General features: G+C 44.8%; 1 protein-coding gene across 2 annotated transcripts in view; it reads left to right on the top strand.

Moving 5' to 3' along the window:
- The first annotated feature begins 3,841 nt into the window (after positions 1-3,841).
- RASGEF1C (RasGEF domain family member 1C) overlaps positions 3,842-12,255 on the top strand; it is an 84,101-nt gene continuing 75,687 nt past the window's right edge. Inside the window, exon 1 of one of the 2 annotated variants that reach the window (XM_083592666.1) lies at positions 3,842-4,253. The gene's annotated coding sequence lies outside the window, so the exon portion shown is untranslated. The remainder of the gene's footprint in view (positions 4,254-12,255) is intronic. The other variant, XM_083592664.1, reaches the window with a different exon arrangement.

Here is a 12,255-nt window from a genome sequence, read left to right on the forward strand (position 1 = left end):
GCACCTTAAAGACCAACTAAGTTAGTTCTTGGTATGAGCTTTCGTGTGCATGCACACTTCTTCAGATACACAGATACACTTCTTCAGATACACAGTGTGCATGCACACGAAAGCTCATACCAAGAACTAACTTAGTTGGTCTTTAAGGTGCTACTGGAAGGAAATTTTTTTGTTTTGTTTTTACCAACAAAGATGTGGTTCACTGATAAACAAAGCAATCAATAAAAAGTCCATTCCACATGCTTTAAAAAACGTGATACCAACTCATTATACACTATAGGACAGATCCTGAAGCTGAGACTCCAATACTTTGGCCACCTCATGAAAAGAGAAGACTCCCTGGAAAAGACCCTGATTGTTGGGAAAGATTGAGGGTACAAGGAGAAGGGGACAACAGAGGACGAGATGGTTGGACAGTGTTCTCGAAGCTACGAACATGAGTTTGACCAAACTGCAGGAGGCAGTGGAAGACAGGAGTGCCTGGCATGCTCTGGTCCATGGAGTCTGGTCTCCTTGTACCCTCAATCTTTCCCAACATCAGGGTCTTTTCCAGGGAGTCTTCTCTTCTCATGAGGTGGCCAAAGTATTGGAGCCTCAGCTTCAGGATCTGTCCTTCCAGTGAGCACTCAGGGCTGATTTCCTTAAGAATGGATACGTTTGATCTTCTTGCAGTGCATGGGACTCTCAACAGTCTCCTCCAGCACCACAATTCAAAAGCATCAATTCTTCAGCGATCAGCCTTCTTTATGGTCCAGCTCTAACTTCTTTTGCAACTATTCTTACTGCTGTTTATCTTCTGCACAGATCCCAGGCTGGAGCTGTTCTGTCCAGCCAGAAGCACTAAAGTCCCATTCTGTATTATAATGTTCAACTTCAATGAATCACATCCCATGAATTCCAGCTGGTGGTCAACATGAGCAGATTATTTCCACAGAAGCTTTGGGCTGGAGTAAAATTCTTAGGCGATACAAGCCCTCTGAGCTGTGGTTTAAAAGTCTTGTAGCTATCCCAACTGAAGACTTTTGTTGACTGGCCTGAAAAGCAGCTCGTTATTTCATCCTCCTCAACTGCACCATTGTTCAAGTCCAGGGAGAAAATAGAAACTGCTCTGTGAAGATGAGATTCATCCCAGATAAGGGGACATTGGAATTAAGTATAAAAATAGTCTGCAATTAAAAAGGCCACAACTTGTCCAGGGACCCCGTCAATACATTTGTCATCAACAAATTCTACTTTTGTTTGTGGGGGACTTTTGTGACTTTTATCAGGGTTACATGAGGTCACCCTTGCAATCACACATTGTGTCCTTTAACTTAGAACTTCACACATAGTTAAAAACTGGCATTTACCTAAGTGCAATATTTCTTGCAATTTCTCTCCATCCACCCAGTATTTCCTTTCCTCCTTTTCTAGAAGTTTTCTAGCCTTTTCTTGTCATTTTTCTCTGTTTGCTGATTATCTTTGTTCATTTGACTAGATCTGCTGTTTCTTACACTGACCAGTTGTCAAATATTTTCTTCTACTGCTCTTAAGAAAAAGGCTACAGGAGCATTAACAAAGTATACAAAGTTCCAAAAACAAGTACAGTTGCCTCCCTTTGTAATGAGAGTCTGCCTTTCATTTATCATCCAGTTGACTCAACTGTTTCTCTCAGCATTTCAGTGCTTTCCTCTATGTAATCCCTTGTGGCTCTCTATCAACCCAGTGCTGTGCTCTATTGTAGAAAAGGCAACAGAGCATAACATCAGGACTAGATTCCCAGAGCTAATGCATAAGGCTATTTCATCTGGGTTTTGCAAGAAGCAAGCTCTGTCACGTATTCTGGGGGCATTAGGGGCAAATGGTACTGATACTTCAGGAAACCATCTGAATAGCAAAGGATCAATTTACAGGAGAACTGTTTTCAACTAAAAATTAGTAAATCCTTTTGCAAGCAACTGTTAATTGTAGCTCACTCTTCCTTCTTCAGCCATAGCTACAAAATAAGGGGCCAAATGCAGAACCCTTTCCCAACACAAATTTCTGGATGGGTAAGTTGCCATAGCAAATAGAAACGTAATTGCACATATATTTAAAAATGTATTCCAAAAAGGAAAAAGCAATCCCCCAGTGGTGGATTTGCTGTCAAAATCCTTGATGGAGAATCATGCTGTTAAGAAGCCTTTGCTTCACAGTTTGATGCTTGCATTGCAATTAGCACATCCTACATCACAAGAGCCAGGAACTTGCTTCCATCTCCTTTCCTGACACTGCAGAGCAAACCTTACACAGAGGCAGAAGGCAACCCTGTAGCCCAGTAGACAGGTAAGGTGAACAAGCCGAGTAATACCTGGGCCACCTGAGATGCTTAAGGAACAGCACCTGTGAGCATTTTAGCTATGAGATCAAGCCTTCCATATTTGTATAGAAAATATTAACATGATGCTCTGTAGTTTCAAGGGTGGAAACTGCTATTTAGAAAGGAAAAGAAAAACAAAACAAGTGCCAGTGCTCCTGGGTCTTGTGATGCAGGAGGTGCTAATTGCAATGCAGGCATCAAACAGTGAAGCAGCCAGATGGATCTTGCTTCAGATGAGCAGAATGGATGCATGCCATATAAAACTGAATGCAGGTGGTGATGTATAGTCCATGTGCAGCAGCACATTGTGTGGCTTGGCTGCTGTCCACAGTGTAGCAGACCATAGACAGGGGGGTGTATGGGCAGGGGAGCAGTGACATAGGGAGATTTCTGTAGCATCAGCACAAGCTGCCTTGTGCGTTCATTTCCAAGACCAGAGCTTCACATCAGTTTGTGCCTGGGTGCAACTGGCCACATTTTGCACGGCATAAAAAAAAAGTGCTTCCTTCTTCCCTCTCATGTGCCAATTCCATATTCCCAAATAGGCATGCAAAATTTGGAGGCAATTTCAAACCAGATCAGATATGAGAGGCAAACTAACAACAATTTTTGTCATCACAAACTACACTTATGGCAACTGGGAAAGAAGAATCTGTCCAGAATAGGGGAAGAAGGAGAATGAAACCCGATGGCATATCCCTGGTCTTCAGACATAGTTTGCAGGTTCACTGCTCACTAAGAACTAAACCTGCTGCCACTTCGCAGTGTGTTACCGACAAGTGTAAAGGCATTGGGATGGCTGGTGCTTAATCATTTTATTCAATTAAATTGTATATCTATTAATTTGAAAGAAATTAAAGAACTCTCCCCGTCTGGCTACCCATATTTGCGTATATTGTATAACTGAAGGGCCTCACCACAGAATTTCTGGCAGTAGGCCTATATATTGTCTCACCAGTTTCCCAAGGCGGCTTATTCATGCCGACTCAAATTATGCATAATAAACACCATCACTTCAGTCCTCTTTACAGAGCTAGAGAGGCCGAGCAGCTAAGGAGTTCTGAGTCTGGCTAGTTCCTGACTGCCTGTAAACCCTCTACGTTCAAAATGCGTGCTGTTTATTGCAGAGCTCCTACATGTGTCACCCTTGGGGGTGCAACGAGGAATGTGTCCTGGGCAACATGACCCTTTCCCGCTCTTCTGCCCCCCAGCCCAGCAGAAGAAAACAGCAGCTGCCCCCAGGCTTAGGGCACCGTCGCCTTCTCCTTCCACATGACCGAGACGGGGTTTTTGTGAGGCAGCCAATCAGCGCCTGTCCTAAAGGCGCGAACCACTGAAAACACCGCAAATGGGGCAAAAGAGGGCGGCGGGCCGGAGCTGGAGCTTGTAAGCCACCGCTTTGCGCGGCCTGCACCTGCCCACGCAGGAAGGCGGGCGGGCAGGCGCTCTCCTCCCCTATTGGCTGCCGGCGCCTACAACGGCACGCGCCCGCGAGCAAGCCGCGCGCTCCCCTTCCGCTCAGCTGAGGTGTGTTTTAAAAAGGCGGGGGGGCCCAGCACCGTGCCGAGCTTTCTGGACGCCGCGGTTCTGGCGCGCGGCAGCCAGGCGGCGCTATGCGCTCCGCTTGGAGCGGCGAGGTGCGGCACGCAAGTGGAGAAACGCAGCCTCTTGCAGCAGCAGCAGCAGCAGCTCGATAAGCGCCGTGGAAGCGGATGGAATAGTAACCGAGCACGGGCGGGCGCCTGAGGAGACAGCGCGCGCGGAGTTTCTGGGCACCCGAGCAGGAGGAAGGAGGGATTCGGTGGGGATTGTTGCAAGCGGCGGATGCGGCCGAGGATTTAACCCCAGCTGGGACTTGCTGGCTGCCCTCGACGCCCATGGCTTGGCACAGCGGGGCGGGGAGTGCATAGCTCCGGTGAGTGCACGCGGCTTTTCTCGCGTCGGACTTCTTCTCTCAGACTGGGAGGCGAGGAAAGTGGGTGAGCCGAGGAAGGAGAGGTCTGCGTTTTGGGGGGCGCATTCGAGATCCGTTTCTGGAAACCGAACGCGCGCGCGCGCACCTTCCTTTCCTCCTGTCCTGATCCCACCTCGTTAGAAGAAGGCAGCCCCGCTTGAAAACTCCGAGCGGCTGGGAACGTGCCGAGCCTTTCCTGCCTCCCGCAGAGGCGGGCTGCCCCCGCGCCGGCTTCGCGCTTTTGCTCGGGTGGGCGGCGTGGCCTCTGGAGGGGACTCCGCACCTTGCGCAGGGGGAGCGAGCGAGCGAGCAACCGCTCGGCTGGGCAGGCGCGGGGCTCGGAAGCGGCGTTTGACCGCAGGCCAAGCCCCGACCCCGGCCCGGTGGGCACGTCCATTCCGGGGCATAATAGACTGATCCAGGCATTGTTTGGGGCGGCCGGGGGCGGGCACGCAGCTGAGGAACGTGGCGGGCCTTTTAACCCTATAGCCATTAGTCAACGGCGCAAACTTTTAATTTAATAATGCACTTTCCAATCGATTGGTGCTTGCAGCCCGAAGTGAATTAGCAAAAGCGAGCCGAGGGTGTGTGTGTTTTTTGTTTTGTTTGCGTTCGTCTTCGAGGTTGGTGGCGGCGATGGGAGATTAATGAGGCTGACCTCCTGGGTGTTCTCAAGGAAGGTGATGGGAACTCCTTCCGAACTGTGTGACTGGAAAACCCGTAATGTATATTGAATTAAGTTAAATCAAAGCGGGGATCGATCTCCGAGCTGCTGAACTAGGGCTATAGGCTCTTATTGCTGTGTAGAATTAAAAGTTTCTGACCCCAACCCCTTTTAAAGGTTATTTAAGAAGTGCTGTCCTATAATATAATGCACGACTCCTTAATTCAAAACGCTACGCCTCCATCCGTCAAGCTGGACAGCCCCACCGGGATCTTTAGCTCTGAGCCGTTCGTCTGCCAAACGCCAAGCCCCAGTTATTTGCAGGTGGACTTGGGAGTGAGCCATTGTGTTTTCACTTAAGAGTGTGCCATAGACTTCTATATACCTGTGCCTTTCTTTGAGTCTTTTAACACCTGTTAGGCACCCTGCTTCTAATCGCATTATGCGGAAGTAAACACAACGAAGTCCGGGGACTTGCTTCCACGGAAATGTGTTTCAGGCAGGGCTGTTGGGAGAGACATGCCAATCCAAGTATTTGTGCAAAGGGGAGAGATGTGGCTGCGACCAAGATGTGTGTTAAAGGATATCTAGCTTACAAAAAGATCACCATGATACTAACTGGCTGTGATCTCTGCCTTGGTCTGTGTGGTGCAAGCCCTTTTTAACAGAAGCATTAGGAGAACAACATCCAGTCGGTTTGCACTGATAGAAATACTATCTTTATTTCTGCTGTAGATCGTAATTGCAAGCAGCTTATATTTCAGCTTTGAAACATTTGTTTCACGCTAAATCCTGACATGTACAGAGTCAGATCAGGTGTGATTTTTCCAGAAACAAAAATTGATCTGAATCTGACTCAGCTGTTATCAGAAAGCACAGGATAATCCCCCCCTCCCTCTCACTGGAACTGTGCCTCTGTTTTGCAGACAGCTGGATGTATGTTCCTAAAAATGGCATTTTATAGGATCATCAGAATAATCTATTGGTGTTTTTGAGGGGAATATTTTAAAAATACACACATGGTTACATTCTGAAAACAAACCTCTGCATGCATGCTTCTAAATTCCTCGTTTTGCTCTGCTTCTCAATATGAAACCCCTCTCCTGTGTTTTCATAATTTGGTATGGTATGAATTCTGTAAATGGTGTTCTGCAGAGATCTGCTTAACAATGTGAGCAGGAACAGTAATTACTACTGCAAAGGGCCAACTGCCCTGTATTTTTAGTGGCTACTTTAATTCTACACTGTACATAGTGGAAACCTAGAGTGTGGGGTGATATGTGCAAATGAGCTGGGGTCACATCAGAGGTGTTCTGATACAGTGAGGGTTTTGCCCATATATTCCTTTCATTTCTGACTGAGCCCTTGTTTTGCTAAGCGATTCAATGCTAATCTCATACACTTGTTGCATAATTATATGGGCGGGGGGGGGACATCTGGCACTAAACATTGCATTTAAGGGTGACTTCTTTCCCTTAGCGGTGGGTTAGGTCATGAGATTTGTTCCGGCTGGATTCCTTGATGATGTTATCAGGTGTTTTTAGGACAAACTCTCTTTAACGTCATGTGAAAGAATGTAACTTTTATGTGTGAGGGAGAGAAAAATAATGTAATTGATCTCTTAAATGTATTATGCATATGAAATGTCATACTTCTATCCATGCAACTACATGCAAGACGAATTTCCCCCTTGCATTTTTTTAAATCTTGGTTTTTATCTCTATGTTCACATGTATGGTTTCTAATGGTTTTCCCAGGGGTTGCCAATGTGGCCCCTGTGATGGACACAATAGTGCCCCTGAAGCCTTCCTTCACTGCCTACAAAGTCTCTGAGCACCTCTACATTCAGTGCCCCCTTAATCATGAGCTGGGAAGTGTAGTCGCTTTCCTCCCCCCTTGAAAAGTACATTGAGCTGAAGGAGGTATTTATAAGGGTGATGATGCTCTTTCCCACTTCTTTTAGCTCTGTGTACTTTTCAAAACTCAGATTAATTATGAGTTTTGTTTGGAATCTGACTTCTATCCAGTGCCACAGGTCTTACTCAAAAATCTGAATGCTCCTGCAACCTAAAAAGGTTGGCAAAACCTGACTTTACTATGAAAACCAGTGTGATAAATAAGCTCCAGGGGCAGGTGAGGGTTAATTCTGGCTGCAGTCCTCTGCACACCCACTTGGATGTAAGAAATAACCCACACCAATTCTGAGTGCTTCACTGGCTAAGCACAGTTCTCTCCCCCACCCTGGGTATTTATTCATGTGAGAATTCATTTGTAGAAGATACAAATATGTTTAATGTGCAAGGTTATTTATGGAAACGTGGATGATGCAAAAAAAAAAATAAAGTCATCTGCACATAATGTGACATACAGTTGTGTGCACAGGTAAGGATAGATCCCCTTAGTGCCTGCAGACACAGAGGAACAGTCACTCCCATCATAAAATGCGAGTTAAGTGAAAGCTGTGCAAACAAGCCATAATTATGCCAATAATAATAGTAATAATGGAAGTGTGTGGGTGCACATAGTGGAAGTGAAATTGTTTCCAAAGGAGTAAAACAAAATCTGAAGAAATTGCTCTGGTGAGGAAATGTTATGTTTTACTTAATGTTTAATGCATAGAGTATTCGGTTGCAATGGGGCTCCCTCTTGAGAACCCTGTTTGTGTGGGAGACGGGCAGCATTTCCCTCCATGTGTTCCAAAATGAGATGCACAGATTGGTTCATCCTAAATTCTGCTTTTTGTAGTCACTATTGGGAGATTCAAATGCCTGACTCCTACCACCCCCGGACACTCAAATGTTACATATAGAGGTCATGAAGCTGTGTGAGCAACTGTCACCTGCCGCCACCATGCCCAATGCCTCCCCCCTTCACTAACCATGTGTTCATTGCACTTGAAAAGGGATGGACTCTACACTCATATTGATCTATGTGCATAGAGCTCCACTCACCATGTGTGTATGAGAGGTCCTGATTATCCAGGATCTTTCATTGTGTGGGGTTCTACATGTGTAAGTCTATAACCTCCACAGTCCCATGGCACATTTGAGGGGGACCATCTGATTCCCCCATTATGAATTGCACAGCATCAGATGATCCATCTTGGAGGTGGTGGGAGGCCACCTTTTTCCCCAATCACCAGCCTACTTTCTATGTTAGTATGAAACTGTATTTTCATACTAAAGGCAGAACTAGCCAAGGAGGCTCTTGGGGGTAAGTCTATCTGGACCAAGCTTGATTTTGCCAGTGGTCTCTGATGGAAGAGACAATCCTTTCACAGTCATGCTGCCGCTTGAAACTTTACAGGTTTATAGCTGCTTTCTGGGCATGATGAAAATGTATCTCCTTATACGAAATGCAAACAAAAAATTGCCTGCACTGTTAATAGATTTAGCCAACTTACATTTCTTTCTTTTCTGCTGCTGTAATTCGGCTATCTGTACATTGGTTGCCTTTGTTTAAACAAGGTAATATGTTGACTGTATTTTATTTTCCTCATTATGCACGAGTGCCCTGCACATCTTATGACTTAAAATACCACCACCAAGTTGTACGCTACAAAAGGAATATATTTGGTTTTGGACTCTTTACCATCCCTGACCACTGACCATGCTCACTTGGGCTGATGAGAATTGCAGTTTCACATTGGAATTATTCAGGTTGGAGTTCTTATACCTGTCATTCCTCTAAAACAAACAAAACCACACATACACACACTCTAGATAGCCAGATAATAATGGCCTAGTGATTGTCCACTGAAATAGAGCCTCCCTAAGAAATCTCCTCTGAAGAAAGCAGTTACTTGATTTGGGGATAGACTCTGGCTCGGTAATATGACACATATTTTTGATACAGAAGTTCCCAAGTTCAATCCCTGGTAACTCCAGACAACAGGATCATATAACAGGTGATGGAAGGCGTGAGAACTTGGAGAGACACTTCCAATCAAAGTAGATAACAGTGGGCTAGATGGATCAGTGGTCTGACCTGATGCAATGCAGCTCCTTAATCTTTCTTGTCTTCCTTCCCTAGCTTGGCTTATGTGTGTGGGTGCTTGTCAACTGAATCACTGTTGATGCTGTGATGGTTGCGTGCATATCTACTTGTTGTTGTGACATCTAATAGCGCTAGGGGCCAATGGTGTGTGCGCACACTTCTATTTCAGAGGCGTTTTGCTAGAGGATTATAAAGCATTGCCTGTCAAAGTTTAGGAAGGTCTGAAAAATCATGTTAGTTATGATGGCAGCATACAGATTCTAGTTAGCTTTCCAAGCAAATAACACACACATCCATCTTTATTGGGGCAGGGTGTCCCAATTTTCTGCTTGAGGTGAAACAGGATGTGTCGCCTTGGCCTGCTCTGCTGCTGGTGCTGCCATCTTACTTGCTGCCACTTCTCTGCCCATCCTGAAGGCTCTGCTGCTGGTAAAGAAGTGGCTCTAACATTGGTGCCAATTTTGTGTGAGATCGCGTGATATCTTTCATTCTCTGCAGAATCTCACACAATTTTAGATGTCCTCTACAGCTTCACAACTAAAGTGGCTAAAAGGGCAGCGCTTCTGAGATTCTCTGCCTAGTGCGACCGAAGTGGTGACACTCCCTTAAATCCACCTTTGCTTTAGTGTTCTGTTATTCCATGAAGCCAAGTTTCCTTAATGATCCACTGCTGAAAAGATTTTGAGTCAAGTTCAGAAAATATAATTAACACAAGGTTGATTTATTTAAAAGCCCTTGGGAATAATTAAACAGTGCTAAAGTTCTGGATGATTCAATCTGTTGAGTGATACTTGAGGAGTTTTTCTTTTAGGTTATTCACTGATTTAGTATTGTTATGAGATTTTTTTTGTGGGGGGGGGCGATGGTTAGGCTGAATGCCTGGGCTCCCTTCTAGTTCCTAGAATAGCCAAGCTGACTTCCTGCTGAGATATTGGGAGCACAAAGGAAGGGGTTCTGTGCGAGATGGTACAAGTACCGTAGTTCCTCAACTCGCAGGTAGTTAGAAAGACAAAAGGCCAGAGTGGAGCAATGTGAGCTAGAAGCAAAGCAGCAAGCTGGAAACAGAGTGAGAGCAATGTTTGATTTCTGTTTCAATCCAAGGTTGCAGCTATGGGGGAATCAAGGCCCCCTTGAGGTGTTAATGCTGTGAACCCCTCCATTGTAAACTCAGATTGTGTGTGTGTGTGTAAATAAACCGCATATTATAGAGACATATCAGTCCCCATTATACCTCATTCCAAGGAACCAAACCCTGGGTAAGTGCCTGGAACTCCTGGAATCTGGCACCGCCTGGAGATTGGGGTAGCATGCAACAGTATGGTGTTTCTTATATCCAGTTACAGATAGGTAGCCGTGTTGGTCTGCCATAGTCAAAACAAAAAAAAAAATTTTCCTTCCAGTTGGTCTTTAAGGTGCTACTGGAAGGAAATTTTTTTTGTGTGTTTCTTATATGTAATACGTATAAGACTTAACTGAAATCAAGCTTTATTCTGTGGCCCATTGATTACCACAGGTTTCTTGATAGGTATGCATTTTAAAATGATACCTTTCCATAGCTGGAAGCCAGTTTTGTTTGTATTGTTAATATTGATCAGACAAGGAGTGTTGCTCAAGCAAGTTAGACTTCCCCGAAAGCAAAGTTTTTTAAAAAATAGAATACATAATTACCCTGTGGGCCTTATTGACACAAAATACTGGCTAAGACGAATGCTTTTCAATTTTAGTATTAAATATTTTCCCGATACTATTGAGCCACTTGTTTCAGGGTGGACATGATAACACACTTACCATTGTCACACAGATTTGGTACAAGGCATAAATGAAAGTGCACCCAGGCTAGATTTACTGGCGGTAGGGTGGGGGGTGGAACCTGGAGCAAAAATTTTCACTAGTCTTCCCCATAACAGCATGTAACTGCAGTAGCTCCATAGCACTGGAGAATACTATACTATAAGCATGAAGGGGATAATTAAAGGTGTAAGGATGAGGAGGCTGTGGGCATGAGACCAACAGTTACTACTTGAGGAAGGAGAGGGCTGAGGAGGAAGTTATATTTGAGTCGTCGTGTCCCCCCCCCCCCCAAGATCTGGATTCAAAGAACAAAAATGGGGAAAACACCAGGAGCAGGGAGTATGTGTAAAAATGCAGAAGAATTGTTAAGAACAAAATACTGCTTTGTTTATTGTCAGATTGCTGTTGTATTTTATTTATATGCCATCTGGGTTTCTGGCTGGGTTTCTTCAGCCATTCTGGGGGATGACACCCACCCCCCAAAAATAAGGACATTGAAGGGGCATGTTGGCAAGCTGAGTCAAACTATGATCACAGAAGCTTAGTTCTGGCTGGCTAGTGATGCATGAAGGCCAGCAGTAATTGTTACCAGATTCTGGTACCTGAGAAGAGTCTTCGCACAGATCTGGGACAGACCCCTACGAAAAAGCTGACATGGACCTTTTCCATGTCTTTACATGTCCCAGCCACCAAGCATACCATCCATATGAGATATAACATTGCCGTGCATCAAACCCCATGTTTCCAGACTACAGTTCTGCCATAGTAAGAAAGAACAAAGTACTAAAAGGAGCCACAGAGCAGGTAGCTCAATGAGTGAGGCAAGCCATGCATACTTGGATCAGGTCACATGCATGCACCATATGGTAAAGAATTAAGGCACGCAGGAAAGATCCTAACCCCCCCCCCCCATTTTATCTGTTTTAAAGTACAGAACCTTCTCATAATGATCCCATTTTTTCTTCAAGTTAAATGTTCATATTCTTCTTACTTTAATTCAATGGGCTTTTCATCTGGCTCTGCATTGACATTTAACTTGAATATTATGGAGGCTGATTTACTGAGATGAACACCATTTTTACACCTGGATAAGTACAACTGGGGTTGAGCTTGGGCAATTTAATCATGTCAACCATTGGAGTCTCGTTTTCTTCTTCTGGATAATGGGTCTAATAACAGTTTGCATAAGTATCTGGGGTAACCTGAAGCCTAATGACTGTTTGCACAGCATTTTGTAGATGAAAGGCATCCCATGTTAATTAGGAGAGGGATCCCTGATGCACATAGAGGTAACATGTTTTTATTAAATGTTGTTTACATTAAATACTTTGGTTAAACATATCAGAAGGGTTTGTTTTCTGTATCTGAGGACTGCAGGCTTCATCATAATGATTTCTGGGAGCTATGGCTTTTATTGGTTTTCATGACATTTCGTGTAGGCATTGGAAGCTTTGATGGTGTAGGGCAGGCATAGGCAAACTCCGGCCCTCCAGATGTTTGGGACTACAATTC

Source organism: Podarcis filfolensis, assembly GCF_964270895.1.
Source record: "Podarcis filfolensis genome assembly, chromosome: 2".
Taxonomy (NCBI): Eukaryota; Metazoa; Chordata; class Lepidosauria; order Squamata; family Lacertidae; genus Podarcis; species Podarcis filfolensis.